This window comes from Sus scrofa, chromosome 2 (genome assembly GCF_000003025.6).
Source record: "Sus scrofa isolate TJ Tabasco breed Duroc chromosome 2, Sscrofa11.1, whole genome shotgun sequence".
Lineage (NCBI taxonomy): Eukaryota > Metazoa > Chordata > Mammalia > Artiodactyla > Suidae > Sus > Sus scrofa.
Genome location: NC_010444.4, coordinates 11,485,133 through 11,499,552, shown reverse-complemented (window position 1 = coordinate 11,499,552; position 14,420 = coordinate 11,485,133).

Sequence of the window (14,420 nt, the reverse complement as noted above, 5' to 3'; positions counted from 1 at the left end):
GGATGGATATGGCAAAATTCCTGGAGAATTTGTTCTAAGAGCTACTTAATGACTTATCTGGAAAACAACTTAAAATGTTATTTTAAATGCAAATAAAATAAGTGTCATTGTAGAAAGGCACAGAAAACTTATATACATACTTAGAAAAAACTGTATTTCAAGCATGCATCTTCCAGCTATGATCCTATACACTTATGGTGTTATTAATTTCCTCTATTTCAAAGATAGTATGAGAAGCACCAGACAGGCAGATCTGAATATGGTATTAATTCAGCAAAATGGCTTAAGAATTTTATTGAGTATAGCAAGTCTAATAGCTAAGTTTTAAGTGTATTCAGTCCAGTGGGAGATTCTGTTAACTAGATGATGTAAGAAAATCCATGAAATAGTTAAAAAGCAAATGGATACAAAACGTTAAAATACAAAATTAAAGTTTCATCTAACATATTCCTTGGTGATAGTCATTGTGATAATTATTCTAATGTGTATGTATATATACACACACTCTTATTAGAAATACATTCTAGGAAATGATATATATGCATATCTATACATGAATTTAATATATAATGTTTCTAGAATATATACATATTTATAGAGGTATACATATATTTCCCTACAGACACACTTTGGAAAAAACTGCACAAAATCATCATCATGGCTAATGCCAAATCATGTATACAGATACTCTACAATACTTTATATGTATGTGTGTATATGTATGTGTGTGTATAGTGTAGACATATAGACACAGTGTATATAACTATGTATATATATTTATACATATATAGTATATAGATTTACTTTGTCATTTTTAATTGCTGAGTATCAATGCAGTGTACAGATAGATCATAATTGATCTAACTCATATCAAATGATGAATTGCTGCCTTCTAAATTTGCCAGTATAACAAAGAGTGTTACAAATAACATGTTTTAAGATAAATTGTTGCAATCTCATGTCAGTATTTCTATAGAATAAAACACTAGATGAGGAACTGCTGTGATAAAGTATGTTTACTGTATTTAATATTATTAAAGACTGAATATTTATTGCTAAATCACTCCTTGGAAATGTGTCGACTTACATTCGTGTAGGGAGTAAACAATATTGCCTGTTTTTTAAGGACCCCATCATCACTGAATGCTAATGAATCTCTTAAACTTTGTTCCCCAGGTGGATGAAAATGATACCCCTTTGTTTAAGTTTGCAATTCCTCATTACTTGGAGTCGAGAATATATACAGCTATGAATCTTCTGTATGTGACAGATACTTGACAGTTGCCAGGCACTGTATGAACTACTAGCTCAAAGTAGCCCAGAGTTCCATCATCTGATGGCACAACATTTCTTTCAATGAAGCCATATCTTTGTGCAACTGGGGATGTAGTGGTTGCTATGATAAAAAGCAAAAGCAATCATGGGAAAATAGATGTGGAACAAAAAAATAAATAAATAAAAGTATCAATGTCCAATCAGTTTCCAAGATATGAGAAGTTGTGTGTTGTTGACGAAGCATACACATTCTGTTAGTAAATAACTGTGGTTATTTAAACAATAAAATTAACATTAAATTTTTTTTTCAGCGTATGTGTTTTCTTGTTTTCAAAAAGCTATAAAGTTGTTAGGGCATAAGTACTTACTAAGTTATTTTGGGCATTAATAAATGAAGCCATTAAGTATTCTTTTGACCTAGAGATGCTCTAAAAACAATTACTAAGCCACCAATAGAACTATGTGAATGTTTGGGACCCTCCGCTGTAACTAACTTGTACATTTTCCAAGGGAAGTAATTCTTTTTGTAAAAAAAGAGCAATTTTGAAAAATAGAGATGGGAACCCTAAACCCAAGGCAAGGAGAAGGAGAGGATGTAGAGACACAGAGAAGTCTCCTTTTCGAAGGTTCAATATCTTGATTGTCTGAAGCGAATGTTGGCGGACCCCTGGTCCAGAGCTTAGTAAGAATGAGACATGGATGTTCTGTTTCTCTCACTTGGGGAGACAGGACTGTAGATGGGACCTCTGGACACCTTATCAAGTGAGAGATTTTTTCAATTTATTTTCTTGCCTGCATATAAGTGTTAAGGAGAAATAGCTGAAAGGTTTTAGTGTTACTAGCCACTTACCTGAGGGTTCATTTGAATCAGTTAGGTGTCTGGAGATCACACTGGATACACACAACGGTGAATTACAAATGACAAAGGATAGTGACTTACTAGCCCTGTACAGGCTACCCTTTGGTCCAAGTAACTAATAAACCTAATGTTGCTCGCTTGTATTAATTATTTTATTAACTAGATATGGGAGAATCTGTCTTAATTATGACTTACAGTCCAGAAGCAATAAGTAAAATGTGACCAAATAAAATTCAAAATAAAATTAAACAGTAAAAATATAACAAATAAAGTCAGAAGACAGCTGACTTCCTGGGAGGAACATATTTGTCAAAGATAAAAGCATAATCTCTCAAATATATGAAGAGTCTATAACATAATAAAAAAGAAAAAAATCATAAAAATGCACAATGAAAAAGAAACATAACTGTTCTTAAATTTGTAAGATCTTGGATTTCCCATCATGGCTCAGTGGTAACAAACCCAACTAGTATCCATGAGGACTCATGTTTGATCCCTGGCCTCACTCACTGGGTTAAGGATCTGGCATTGATGTGAGCTGTGGCGTAGGTCGAGAATCAGATCCCATGTTGTTGTGGCTATGGCATAGGCTGGCAGCTACAGCTGATTCCACCCCTAGCCTGGGAACTTCCATGTGCTGCAGGTGCTGCCCTAAAAAGAAAAAAAATTTAAGATCTTTAACTTTACTACGAGCCTATGATTATTCTTGCCAAAAAGGTTCACTTGCTTCTAATTTGAAGAAATAACTAAATAGATTCTAAATGTGGGTCTTAAGACAACTAGCTATGACTCTGCTGAAAAGATATCTTTATTAAAACAAGTCAGGAGGCACAACTAATAAGATGAAAAAAAAACTCAATAAAGATGAACAAAATTTTTGAACAGACACTTCTTTGAAACGAAGAAACAGATGGCAAATAATCACATGAAAATTTGTGCAACATCATTAATTACTAGGAAAATGGAAATTTAAATCACAATGAGAGAAAAATACATATTAGAATGACCCATAATATCAAGTGCTGGTGAGGATATGGAACAACTAGAAATCATTTTGGAAAACAGATTAGTAATTTCTTAAAATATTAAGCATACACTTGTTATACAACCCAGCAATCCCACTGAAAAGAAATGAAAACATCTGCCTATACAAAGATCAATGCACAAAAGATTATAGCTTTATTCATAATAACCCCAAACTGGGAAACAGCTTAAATGTCTATCAACTCATAAATGATTAAACAAGTGGTATAGCCATATAATGAAATACTATTTAGCTATAATGAGAAGAAAACTACTGTTACCCCTAAGAATCAAAATGAATGAATCTCAAACGCATGATGCTCAGTGAAAGAAACCAGATACGAAGGGGTACAAACTGTATGATTCCATTCAAATGACGCTTTGGAGAGGACAAATATAGGGACAGAAAATAGATATGTGGTTGACTGGGAGGTTAGCCGATGCAAAGAGAGGCAAACAGGAACATGTGGGATCATGGGAATGTTCTCTATCTCGACTGTCGTGGTGTTCACATTCTGCATATATTTATCAAGACTCATGAAACCGTACACCTTTTAAAGACCGAACTAAACTGTTTGTACATTTGCCCTAATTTTTAAAAAGTAAAAAAGTAGTTAATATTTAAACCGAAAAGGAAAGCTGAGAGACAGGCTTTAGTACATTATAGAGGATTAAAGGGATACTATAACCCAACAATGCATCAATCTTTATCATATTCAGAATATAATAAATAGTAATAAATTGCTGTGAAAAGACACATTGCTAACAACTGGAAAACCTTAAATATGGCCTGTATATTGCATAATCACCATAATAAGTCTGGAGGTTTCTGGAACCGCAGTTGCAGTAGGTAAGGAGGAGAAGGTCTGTTTCATCTTTCCGCTATTTCCTATAGTGCCTCTCACGTAACCATTTCCCTCCAAAAATTAAAATATACCCTCACTCACTAAAACATACATATTAATGTACTTAATTTTTGTAAGTACTTAAAATGTTGAGAGCTTTTTAAAAAATACTGAAAATAGAAAAAGGAGGTTTTTTTTTTTTTTCAGGGTATAGCAAGCTATTGGGGGGTTATTGCAAAAAAAAAAATAGAGGAGAGATCATGAATGGAAGCTACAGCTATCCCAGGCTAGGGTCTAAAATGAGAGCACAGCTGCCAGCCTAGGCCCACAAAGCCACACCAAACACCAGAATCGAGCCATGTCTGCAACCTACATCACAGCTCACAGCAACACAAGATCCTTAACCCACTGAGTGTGGCCAGGGATTGAACCCCCAACCTCGTGGTTCCTAGTTGGATTCCTTTCCGCTGAGCCATGAGGGGAACTTCTCTCCTAGAGATTTAACCAGATACATTTAAGACTTAAACCACACATTCCTTTACCGGTTTGCTAACAATTTGTCGACAGTTGTAGTTTTGCTGATTGGTAGATGTGAAAATCAGACACATTGATGTATCTACCTCTGCACAAGCCTGGCCTTCATTTGTGCTGTTCTTTAGCATTGCTAACTAGATGGCAATATCTATGAAATATATTAATATGCTTTTTATATTAATATGCATAAAATTTCACAAGGATAAATATTTAAATATACATATATTTAGCCTACATCAAGTGGAATATAAATAATTTGGTAAACTCTTAAATAGAAAAAATGTTAATGAATTATATATTTTTCTTTTCCACTGTTCCCCTCAGCCATTGGTTCCCATCTGTTACCAGGTACCAGGTTTGCCAAGTTCTGGAAATGCAAAATACATGGGGATGGTCCCTGCCCTTGAAGATCTCATCACTTAGTGGCCATTACTTTTAGAATAGACTGTGAATGTAAGGATAAAATCCACATAATACCAAGAGTAGTTAAAAGCATTTATCTAATCATTTCTAGTTCCTGTAAATTTCTCCTTACCATGTTATATTAAAACAGCACAGGAGTTCCTGTCGTGGCGCAGTGGTTAACGAATCCGACCAGGAACCATGAGGTTGTGGGTTCGATCCCTGGTCTTGCTCAGTGGGTTAAGGATCCGGCGTTGCGGTGAGCTGTGGTGTAGGTCGCAGATGCGGCTCGGATATCATGTTGCTGTGGCCCTGGTGTAGGCCGCGGCTACAGCTCCGATTCGACCCCTAGCCTGGGAATCTCCATATGCCGCGGGAGCGCCCAAGAAATGGCAAAAAGACAAAAAATAAAATAAAATAAAATAAAATAAAAAGCACAATATCACTGAACTTGAGGAAATGGTGTTGTAGAGGAAAAAAAGCAGCAGCAGAATGCATTTGAACCAAATATTCTTTTAGGCCCATTTTCTTAGAGAGATTTTGAAATTGCTCATCTTCATCTTCTCTTCTGAGGAAAGGAATTTGAACCTTGTATAAAATATCTTCAGGCCTTGCTAAAAATTATAAGTCAGTATCACTGATATTACCTCAGAGTTTGTTAGAAATGCAGGATTTTAGCTTGACTCCAGACCTTCTAAATCAGAATAAGCATTGTAATGCCATGCTCTGGTGATGTGTTTATGTTTTAAATTTTGATAAGCACTGCTAATGAGCATCAACACAGCATGCATTCTGAAGGCAAACCCTTCAGAGCAGTGATTCTCAAAGTATGGTTCTGGACAGTTTCAGTACCATCTGGGAACTTGCTAGGAATACAAATTCTTGAGTTTCACCCTGTCTTACTGAATCAGTAGGATGAGGCTAGCCAGCTGTGCCGAGCTTCATTGACTTCTGCAGGGAGTCTGATGTCTGTTAGGTTCAAGAGCCATTGTTTAGAGGTTTGTTGGTGAATTAGGAGAAGATAGGAGAAATCAGTCTTATAATCCTCAAATCCTCATAACTTCATCTTCTCAGGTACACAGGACAATTAAATTCTCTTACAGTTATTATCATTACTTTTTTAGTGCTTAGACATGGAGATAGATATTATAGGATCATAGAAAGTTTTTATAAAGCAAACATTAGTGTATAAAAATAACTTTGGGGAGTTCCCGTCGTGGCGCAGTGGTTAACGAATCCGACTAGGAACCATGAGGTTGCGGGTTCGATCCCTGCCCTTGCTCAGTGGGTTAACGATCCGGCGTTGCTGTGAGCTGTGGTGTAGGTTGCAGACGCGGCTCGGATCCTGCATTGCTGTGGCTCTGGCATAGGCTGGCAGCTGCAGCTCCGATTAGACTCCTAGCCTGGGAACCTCCACATGCCGCGGGAGGGGCCCAAGAAATAGCAAAAAGACAAAAAAACAAAACAAAACAAAACTTTGTATTTGATGATTGAGACTAAGCAAATGAAGTAGAGCCTTCTCTTGATCTTTGAATCATATTTAAAAGACCTGCTCCCTATGCTTTCAGTAGTCATCATTACAATTTGTGTGTGAGTTTCATGGGTGTTTTTTAGGCTTGTAAAATTCATTGTTCCATGGGAACAAAACATTTGAGTAAAAATTGTTGGGTTTTAGACAATGAACTAATGGTATATTTATGGCATGTGTGTGCTGCCCAAAGTTGGTAGTTAATTACACACACATGAGTGCAGCTTCTGCTATTTTGGCTTAAAGTGTGCTTCTCCTAGCATCCTGTTTCCCCAGTGGGATTTCATTTGCAATCTGGGACAATGAAGAGTTTATTGGGGTTAAGAGCACTCTTTCTGCTTTTTTCTATGACATGGATTTGTGTTGGCGATTAGTCAGGTATCACATACAACTTGAAGAACAGGAGTTTCTTTTTTTGTCTTTTCAGGGCTGTGCCCGTGGAATATGGAGGTTCCCAGGCTAGGGGTCTAATGGAGCTACAGCTGCTGTGCTACACCAGAGCAAGGCCAGGGATCGAACCCACAACCTCATGGTTCCTAGTCGGATTTGTTCCACCATGCCATGACGGGAACTGAACAGGAGTTTCTTAAGTGCTGAAAGATGGGGCTTTCAATGTGCTGTTTGGATTGTTCTTGATTTTGGTCTTGCTGAATCCTAGAAACAGCTAAGAATACTTAGAGTGTAGTTTTCTTTTAGATGCTTGATCTTAAGATGATTGAGTACTAGTTCTGAGACTGTAGAATGTGCCCAATTTGAGAGTTTCATGCTTTCCTCAACCCCTCATCTTTTCTGACCCCTTTCAGATGATGTCATTTCTTGAGGCTCAAATATCTGAAATGGGTTGAATATAAGGAGTGTGTGTGTGTGTGTAGAGGGGGCGGTAGGGGCACAAAATGACTTCCATGGGCATTGGCAGGACCTCAGGACTCTGGAGTGTGACATGCAGGAAGAAAGCCTTATCAAGGGCTCTGTTGTCACTTATACTATTCTTCATAAATCCATTGTTTGAGAGGGAGCATTTAGCCCTTTCCATGTGGGATGAAAAACTGGATATTCCTGCTACTTTCTCTATTTAAGCATTGAAACTCTGTCCTGAGCAAACAGGATAGTTGGTCGCCCTAAGTATAAACTTTGGTTGTCAGATTCTAAGGTTGAAATTTCAGAGTTGCAATAAGAGTTTGTATGTTATCAAATTACCTGTTTCACAGGACCACCCAGGTCTGCTGTGTAAGGTGACTTGCAAGGATCTTGGTGTATTCATTATGTTTTTCTCCCCCTTTCCTTTATTTAAAGCAGACAACCATAAAAGTCACATAAATATTCATTGACCCTCTCTTCAACCTTATTAAATCCATAGTTGGCTACAGTTGCTTACTTTTTTAAATTATTTTATCACTCAGATGAATTTATCACACCTGTAGTTGTATAATGATCACAACGATCTGATTTCACAGGATTTCCATCCTGCATCCCAAGCATATCCCCCCACCTCCCAAACTATCTCCTCCGGAGACCATAAGTTTTTCAATGTCTGTGAGTCGGCATCTGTTCTGCAAAGAAGTTCAGTCTGTCCTTTTTTTTCAGATTTCACATGTCAGTGAAAGCATTTGATATTGGTGTCTCATTGTATGGCTGACTTCACTTAGCATGATAGTTTCTAGGTCCATCCATGTTGCTAAAAATGCTGGTATTTCGTTCTTTTTGATGGCTGAGTAATATTCCATTGTGTATATGTACCACATCTTCTGGATCCACTCCTCTGTCGATGGACATTTAGGTTATTTCCATGTCTTAGTATTGTAAATAGTGCTGCAATGAACATCGAGTACATGTGTCTCTGCGAGTCATGGTTTTCTCTGGATAGATGCCCAGGAGTGGGATTGCCAGATCAAATGGTAGTTCTATGTTTAGTTTTCTGAGGAATCTCCATACTGCTTTCCACAGTGGTTGCACCAATTTACAATCCCACCAACAGTGTGATAGGCTTCCTTTTCCTCCACACTCTCTCCAGCACTTACTGTTTGTAGACTTTTGGATGATGGCCATTCTGGCTGGTGTAATGTGGTACCTCAGAGGGGTTTTGATTTGCATTTATCTAATAACGAGTGATGTTGAACATGCTTTCATGTATTTCTCGGCCATCTGTATGTCTTCTTTGGAGAACTGTCTGTTTAGATCTTCTGCCCATTTTTTGATGGGGTTGTTTGTTTTTTTGGTATGGAGCTGCAGAAGTTGTTTATAAATTTTGGAGATTAATCCCTTGTCAGTGATTCATTTGCAAATATTTTCTCCCATGCTGTGGGTTGTCTTTTCATTTTGTTTAGGGTTTCCTTGGCTGTGCAGAAACTTTGAAGTTTGATTAGGTCCCATTTGTTTGTTTTTGTTGTCAATACTCTGAGAGGTGGATCTGAGAAGATGTTGCTGTCATCTATGTCAGAAAGTGCTTGGCCTATGTATTCGTCTAAGAGTTTTATAATGTCTGGTCTTATATCTAGGTCTTTAATCCATTTTGAGTTTATTTTTGTGTATGGTGTTAGGGAGTGTTCTAATTTCATTCTTTTCATGTGGCTGTCCAGTTTCCCCAGCACCACTTATTGAACAAGCTGTCCTTTCTCCACTGTATAGTCTTGCCTCCTGTGTCATAGATTAGTTGGCTATAGGTGCGTGGGTTTACAGTTGCTTACATTTTAATTTCTGATAGAAGTCAAAGATCAGGTAGAATTGCCATCCCCATGGCCTGCCCTGAAACTATTCTCTTGCCTCCTTGACCAGGTGTGAGTTTTGTAATTATTCATTTCTCTGTGCATTTTAAAATTTTACGTCAAATTTGTCGATCCATAAATGTAGGTTTTGCAGGCATTCAGGTTTTTTTTTTTTTAATTTCTGTTTCATTCTATGGCTTTTTTCATTGTTGTTATTGTTCAACACTATTTAGAGATTTATATGTGTAGCTTCAGTTTATTTTAACTGTCAAATGGTATGCTATGGAGTTAATCTGTCATAAATGGTTTCTATTCTCCTGCTGGGAGGTGGAATTTTTCCATGTTTGGCTGTTACATGTAGAGTTTGAACTTGAGTGTGTTTTGCATCCTCAGGGATGGGATCATGAGGTCACAAGGTGGGCATATCTGAAAACAAACTCACTCTTGCTCATTCTTGTCTAACAGGGTATGACAGTCTACAGTTTTCCTAGAAGAATAATATTGTTATTTTCTCCAGCACTTGGTGCTTGCAGATGTCTTACTTTTTGACAATCTGAGGATGAAATAATAAAGCAGGCTTAATTTTAACGAACGTTTTTATTTTTAGATAGTTGTAGAGTCATACACAGTTGCCTAATGCATGACAGTTGTATAAGACATACTACAGAGAGAGATCGAGTGTACCGTTTACTCAGTTTCACCCGATCGTAACATCTTACAAAACTAGAGGACAATATTCCATCATAATGCGCCATTAACACAGCCAGGTTACAAACATTTCTATCACAACCAAGAGCCCCATGTTGTCCTTTGACAGCCATGTCTACTTCCCTCCTGAGTTCCTCATGCAGCCCTTCTCCCCTCCCACCCCAGTCCTTTTAGCTCTGGAAACCATAAATCCATTTTCCATTTCTACAATCTTGTCATTTTGAGAAGGCTGCATAAATGGATTCATACAATATATTAGTTTTGGGGATTGGCTTTTTCCACTCAGCATAGTTCCCTGGAGATTCATTCACATTGTTTTATGTATCACTAGTTCATTATTTCTGTTGTTGTTGAGTGGTATTCCATGGCATGGATGTACCACGGTTTAACATTTTCCCATCGAAAAACATCTGGGATGTTTCTAGTTTTTTGTTATTATATTATAAATATTTGCATGTGTTTTATGTGAATATAAGTTTTTACTTCCCTGGGTTAAATATCAAAGACTTCAATCTCTTTGTCATATGGTAGTTATATGTTTAGTTTTTAAGGAAACTGGGAAACTATTTTTCAGGGTGGTTATATTTTACATTGCCAGCATCAGGGCATGAATGGTCCGGTTCTTCCATACCCTTGTCAACATTTGATGTTGTCACATGTTTATTTTAGCCACTCTGATAGATATGTAGTGATATTTCCTTGTGATTTTAATTCTTAATGGTTAATGATGTTGAACATCTATTCATGTCTTTATTTGCAACCTGTATAACTTCTCGGTGAAAAGTTTGCAGGTTTAAACAGTTTCTACTTGGCTTGTGAGTTTTCAGTATCCTCTGAGGCTCCTTTTTAGTATCCCAAGTGCAACCAGAGGATTTATCTTCATTGAAGACTAGATAAATAGCTAACTTAACTCTCTATATCCCATGTCTTACCCAATCCAATATTTTTTAGGTTATTCTAATTTTCTCCTTCTGGACCCTAGCCCAGATAGAAAACTATATTAGAAAATGATTCCCTTTCTCAGACACAAAAATTACTATCCAGTTATTAGTTGGAAGGGAAAAGATAAAGCACTATAGACACTCAATTTCTATAAAAGTTTGGTTGCTAAGTTTTATTTTTTGGATAAGTCTTTATTCCTTTATCAATACTTGGTTTCTTATTTTACATATCATGAAGCTGTGGATACAAACATGGAAACAAGAACTTGCTTAGAACTACTTTAGTTGAACATTGGAGATCAAAGATGCTCTACACTTCTTAGCGCAGATGCTATAATATAGATATCGTCTATGATGCCAGCTCCATAAATGATGACTTTGGAGAGTTGGTTCATAAGATTTTATTTCATATTGATTTTTTTCATATATGGATCCACCTAAGAAACTCTTTGAAGGATGTTTGTATGGGTATTTTCAGAGAATAAAGCAAAATATGGAGAACATATTTTACAGACTTGCTCATCTCTAAGGCACGTTTTTAGTAGAAAGATGATCTCTTCATTTATATTAACTGGCTGTGCTAAAATTTCCTGACCTGATCTGAATAATAGCAATACTAACAGGAATTTTCTCTTTTCTACTTCTTAGCTATATGAGTACAGTGAAGCTACTTTTGGTTCTATGCCAAGATTAAACCCACGGTATTTCACAATTTGTATATGGACCCTGATGAAGCATTTTTAAGAGATGGCTGCCCTGTAACCTGCACATCATTGGATGATCACTATGAGTTTTTCTATTATTCTTATGACTGTGGCATAATAACAAAAGTAAGAGGAATAGATATTTTACCTAAAACCTGAGCATTGCATGATTCCTTCAACAGGTCTCCAACCTGGAAGTCACTAAGTCTCTATTTGAAATATGGCTGGACTAATTTCTATAATAGTCTCATTCAGGACAGAGGAAATTAATGAAGGAGGTGCTAAATACTTTTTTTTCTTACTGGGTAATAACTACAAACTCTAATGTGTACCTTGTAGATATTAAATCCAACTAGTAACAGAACAGGGAGATGACAGATTTGAGAGGAGAAAAGCATTTTCCACACATCATAAGTTTATCATATAGTTTCCCAACCTAGTGCCTAGTGATACATTGCAATTCATAAATTTTGGCCAGGTATTATCACAAGAAGGAAGTAACACTAGTCAAACATCAGAAGATTCTTTATTTCTTTTCTTTTCTTTTCTTTCTTTTCTTTCTTTCTTCTCTTCCCTTCCTTCCTTCCTTCTTTTTAGGGCTGCACCTGAAGCATATGGAAGTTCCTGGGCTAGGGGTCGAATCAGAGCTGCAGCTGAGGCCTGTGCCTCATCAGATCCAAGCCCCATCTGTGATCTACACCACAATTTACAGCAATGCAACATCCTTAACCCACTGAGTGAGGCCAGGAATTGATCCCATAGACACTATGTCAGCTTATTAACCTCCTGAGCTGCAATGGGAATTCCTGGAAGAATTTCCAAAGTAAATGTTTCATACTCTTTCAGCCCTACCCAACCTCATTCACCAGAGATTTTGATGTGGCTTATTGGGGCACAGTGAAAGACAAAGTATGCAAACCACTAATAAAAATATAATTGGGATTTTGTCTTAATTAAAAAATTAACAGCCAACAAAAACTTGCTATAAAGTTACTTATTGTTTTGCTTACTACCAAATGGAATATTAAGAGAAGAATATAACTTTTCAGGTCTCAATGAACCTGAAAAAAACCCAAAGACTGGGTTCTGTAGAAAGCAAAATTTGAGATAGAGCTGAGCATGTAGGATGGTTATTAAGAAGTATCTATTTTTATGCTAGTACCATACTGTTTTGATTAATACTGCTTTGTAGTATATTTCCCCCCAACGGAAATTGTTCCATACACAGCTGTAGAATCAGTATGTCTGTGGGAGGGACTAAGTTAAGAATTTTACATTGCCATCCTAAGCCAAAGGTAGTTTAGCTTGTGATGCCTCCAGCTTGATTTCTCTCTGAATTTCTTTGGCTATTCAAGGTTTTTGTGGTTCAATACAATTTTAGGATAGTTTTTTTTCTGTTAAAAATACAATTGGGATTTTGATAGGGATTGAACAGAATCTATGGATGGCTTTGCGTAGTATGGATATTTGAACAATATTAATTTTTCTGGTGCATGAACCTGGGATATCTTTCCATTGTTTGTCTCCAATTTCTTTCATCAAATCTTGTGATTTTCAGTGTACAGATCTTTTACTTTCTTGGTTAAAATCATCCCTAAGTATTTTCTTGTTTTTGATGCTATTATAAATGGGATTTTTCTTTATTTTTCCATATATTTTGTTGTTAGTGTTTAAAAACATAACTAATTTCTGTATGTTGACTTAATTGTTTAAACAAAATTCTCAGGGACTTATGGTGAGTGAAGGCAGCTCACATGTTCCAAATTGTATTCATATGATCTCAATGCTCATTCTCTCTACCACTAAGTTACACTAGTTACAGGAGTGTTTCTCAGAAAGCGATATAAACAAACACGTTCCTGAATATGAATCACAGACCTTTTTTTTCCAATTAACAAGTACTGATTGCCTTTCATGTACAAGCATTGGGCCAAATTTTAATCCATCTGTCATTTAGGAAATGGCCTGGTTTCCCATGAACATATGTTGTGTATACTCATTTCAGTAAGAGTATGGCCATTTTTAGAGAGCCTAAAGGATCTATAACTTATATTCAAATAATTTTATTTTCCTGAGACTGTTGAGACAAATAATTTGTTTAAAAGTTCTCTTCATCCCCTTAGACTTTCCAGAATACTTTTCTGCTTATAACTAAAATCAAGTATATCTCAAGAAACTCTGAAGACAGAGCTGAAATGCCACTGTCACGTGTCGTCACAAAGCGAGGAGGGTATGTCAGAGTCCTGTCCTGGCCCCAGTTTCATCTTAATCTTCCAGATAAGAAACCAACCCTGAAAAGTTAACAGTCATAACTAGGGGGAGACAGACATAAACCCTAATGGGAACACCAATCTGTTGATCCCTGACCACATATGCTTTAAAAGTTATTGCAATTGTCTTCTAGGATATTATAATACCAGGAATGATGATTTTTTTTAGTACAAATGTCAGAGTTGCTGAAAACCTGATAGATCTTAGCCAGATCGTAACCAAATCTGGTTATTTTGAAGTTTGAACCCTCATTTAAGATTCCTGAAATAAATGAATAAGAAATATGTCTGACTTCTGAGAAAGTCTACGGAAATCAAGCTTTATATCAGAACAACTTTGATCAGTTTGACAAAATTCTGATCGTTGGCAGGACTTTCTTTGGATAATTTTTCTATTAGAGTCCACTGGTTAAAATATTGAACTGAGTTGTTTTTTCTCTCAGTGATTACAGAAGAGCCTCACTACATAGTGTTCTTCACAGATAATAACAATAATAAATAGCAGTTAACATTAATTAATCACTTAGCATATTCCTGTACTGATGTAACACTTATTTAAGTGTTTGTTCTTCATGACAACTCAATAGGTAGATACTATTATGCCAATTTAGGGGTAAGGAAGGTGAAGC